This window comes from Cupressus sempervirens, chromosome 5 (assembly GCF_028749045.1).
Source record: "Cupressus sempervirens isolate cs-2001-9-10 chromosome 5, ASM2874904v1, whole genome shotgun sequence".
NCBI lineage: Eukaryota > Viridiplantae > Streptophyta > Pinopsida > Cupressales > Cupressaceae > Cupressus > Cupressus sempervirens.
Window position 1 is genome coordinate 423,090,890 of NC_143122.1, and position 4,175 is coordinate 423,095,064.

Consider the following 4,175-nt stretch of genomic DNA (forward strand, 5'->3'; position numbering starts at 1 on the left):
GGTTTACAAAAGCCTAGATTAACTTAATTTTTGAATGTATTTCTACACCAAAATTATTGGTTCTCATTAACAGTACCCAAGAGGGCTTCTTCTCTCCTTCTAGAGGAATTAGACAAGGGGGTCCTACCTCCCCCTTTCTTTTTATTTTACTTTTAGAAGCACTTGGTAGGTCTCTTAAACAAAAAAAGTTGGAATCTTCCCTTAAAGGGCTCAAGATTACCAATAGTAGCAAATTGGAAACCCATCAACAATTTGTTGATGACACCTTACTCTATAGTGAAGCAAGTCAAAAAGAAGCTGATATAATTAATTCTACACTTATAGATTATGCAAAGGTATCTGGACAAGAAATCAATAGAGTGAAATTTGAAATTTTCTTTTATAATATAGAGGAAGTAACTCAAAAGAGGATTAGCTCCATCCTTAATATTTCAATAGGCTCCCTTCCTTGCAAATATCTAGGTTTCCAATTAAATGATTATTCTAATCAAAGCTAAATTATGGGAACCCCTATTAGGTAAAATAAAAAAGAAGATTCAATTATGGAAAGGAAAATGACTCTCTGTAGCAAGAAGAACTACTATGCTAAAACCAGTACTATATAGCATACCTATATATCAGTTATCACTACAAAACCCCCTACCTATATAGAAAATCCTTTGAACAAATCCCTTAAAGATTTTTTTAGAAAGGAGTTGATAACAAAAATAAATTCAACCTCATGGCTTACAACAAAATTTTCCAAGATAAGGAGGAAGGTGGCTTTGGAATTCAAAATATAAAACTCCAAGCTCTTTCTTTAGGAGCTAAATTGATTTGGAGGATGATCTGAAATCCTGAACTTTATTGGGTAAGGTCTCTCTTAGAAAAATATTTGAACTCCTCTAACCCCCTAAGTATCCTTAGAACTAAATCCCCCCCTCAAGTCTCAACAATATGGAATTTCATGTTGAAATGTTGACATATTATTTTCAATAAAGTAACATGGGAAGTAGCAAATGGTAAGGAGGTTAGATTTTGGACAGATTCCTGGGAAGGATTTCCACCCCTATGCAAAATTGAAAAATTAACCAAGGCTAGAACTATTCTATTACAAACAACTAGAATCTTCTTAGCAGATTATTGGGAAGAAGATTTATCCACAACTAAAGGATGGAAATAGAAAAACCTAGACATATTTGACATTCTAATAAAAGAACTCTCCATTTTAAAAGCTTCCTTATTACTGAGGTCCTTCACCCTTTCATCATCCAAGGATAAACTTGTATGGACTAGATCTCATACAAGAGAATATAAATCTAAAGATGGATACAAGTATTTATCCAAACTCAAATCATATACCTTGAAACTCTTACCAACTGATCTATGTTGGAATTCGTTATGGCTCCCTAAAGTGAGAACATATTTCATCACTAGAAATACAAAATAAAATTCTCACTACTGATAAATTCAAAAGGATGAGTTATGCAGGACCATCTAGATGTCCATTATGCAAGATGGCTGAAGAGGATCCTAACCATCTCCTCTCACATTGCAATTTCTCCCATGCCATCTCGACTTGGTTTTATAGAAAAAAATGAACTTATCTATGTTTCCACATGAATCCATCTTAAAACACTTCTTAACATGGCCAAAATTCCACTACAACAATATTTTCAAAGGACTTTGGATAATCTCACCTTCAATCATAATTTGGGAAATATGGAAACAGAGAAATAGATAAATTTTTAAGAATCAGGAGATGTCAACTGATATAGTTATCCTTAAAATAGAAACTTCAATAATTGAAACTTTGAATAGAAAATCAAATCAAACCAGTGAAAGTATGACACCATGGCTATGAGAAATAGATGGATAGGCCTCAAGATCCCTCCCTTTAATGACAAGGTGGCAATTCTAGTCAAATATTGAGAAAAACTTGTGTTAGGACCTCCTCGAATGATGGATGGGTTAAACTTAATTTTGACAGGACCTCCAGAGGCAATCTTGGCCCAACTAGAATTGGTTGTTATATTAGGAATAGTTCAAGAAGAACATTAGTAGAAAGATTGAAAAAAATCTAGCTGACCACAAACAATGTTACAGAATTTAAAGCTTTAATAAAGGACTTATGGCTTTGTTCCCAACTAAATTTCAAAAATGTTGCCATCGAAGGAGACTATGTGATTATTATCAATGCTCTACATAATAGATCTACCCCTAATTGGAAGTTGAGTAGCTTTCTTAACCTTGGCATGGACCTTATTTGAAAACTTGAAAGGGTCATTGTTAATCACATATATAAGGAAGGAAATACCTTAGCGGATGATCTTGCCAATAAAGGTACTAATGGTTCTGAGACCTTGTATTGCTCTGATATTTAAGGATTTCTTGACAAAAGACCGTTGGGCTTACCTATGATAAAATGACAAAATCAGTTGGTGAATCAAGGAATGAAAGGAAAATACTTTATACTCATAATAGAATTGAAATAAATAAACATAGTTTAATGTTTAGGCTCAGATTAAAGTACAGTCTTAAGAAACAATATCATTGCATTTTAAGAAGCAATTATTAGAAATACATCCTAAACGAGAAGCTCTTTTAATAACCATGCAGTTTCTAGGAATTTTGACAGTTTAGAAGTTTCCTTTCATTGTCACTTTAACTGATAAACAACAAATGTAATAATGAGTATTTTAGCCTATTAATCTAGTTAATTTTACTAAGATTACATCTTCAGTTAAGCTAAGTAGAGACTCTAAATTTTTAATGCATCCTAAGGGTAAAACAACAATCTGAGAAGGTTGAGGATTAGAATAACATGAAAACATAATATCATGCTCCCCTGTTAAAGCTTGGAATAAATCAGGAAACTTATTTATTAATGTTTAGTATACTGACAATTAATACTAATCATTTGATTAAGGGAATGTATGAAATTTACTTGTATATACTTAATGATTTAGCTTTGAAATATACTTTGAAGAGTGGTTAAATTAAACTAGGTTTGAATAATAATCATTTACTAAGAGCTTTGTTATGAAGAGTTTTGTAGTTAGTTGCTTGGTATTAATCCTTCCCTCTTTTCCCTTTCTCATGGTTTTGATTACTAATCCCGTGTTGGAAGATAGTAGTTTTTTTTTTTTTTTTTGTAATGTAGATACTCAGTAGAGTATTTTTTCCTAGTGGGACTTTTAGTGCACATGGTTGGAACCTTGCCCTTGCAAGTACTTAGTTTTCCTTTTCAATGGAACTTTCTTTGTAATCAATGGTTTCAACACCATCTATAAATCTGATGAATAGAGCTTCATATATACTGGGGAATGCCCCTTTTAAATCTATATAATATAGGACTTTGGTCCTAGGCTAGACTGGAGGTTTTCTTTCTCCGTTCTTTCCTACTAGTGCCCGTTTAATCTATAATTTCTTATTTATTCATATAATATAATACAAAGGCTTTGGTCATTTACCGATAAAATTTTTTTATTCTATTTGGGTTCTAAATTAAAAAGATTTTTTCCACATAATTGGTAATATTGACAACTTGAAAAAAAAACATTAAATCAATCAAGTGACAATGTTATAATAGGAGATGATTCGTAATTTTGTCTTGAAGGAGTTGGCAAGTTTCATCTACCTATTCCAACCCAACGTAAAAAGGTACCAATAATGTATCGTTTGCTTCAAGATTAAAGGAAAATAGAAAGGTTCCTCTATCTATTCCAACCCAACATATTTTTAAAAAGTATCAATAATGCTCATTTGTTCCAAGGTTAAAGAAAAATTGTATCTCAATTAGTAATATCATTGCCAAAAATATGAAAATTCTTTTTTAAAATGAGGGATAATTAAAACATGTGATGAATAGGTAAAATGGGGCCTATTTTATTTGAATAAAATTTAATGTGTTGGTTGAAGAGATTAGTTATGACATGAAATGTTTTTTTTTTAATATTAATAGTCAATTATTAAAGGAAAAGTTTGATCAAGATATAATAGATGGCCTTCTACTCATCTCTACATGGAAGTGTTTTTATAAAGCTTGTGTCACATGGAAGAAACAAAAACAAAAATTTGATTAGAGATTCCAAGATGTTCAAGTAAGTTCATACTAATCTTTGTGGACTTATGAAGCTCTTTTTTGTAGAAAAAGCCTCAAAATCACATAACCTTCATTAATTGCTTCACTCAAA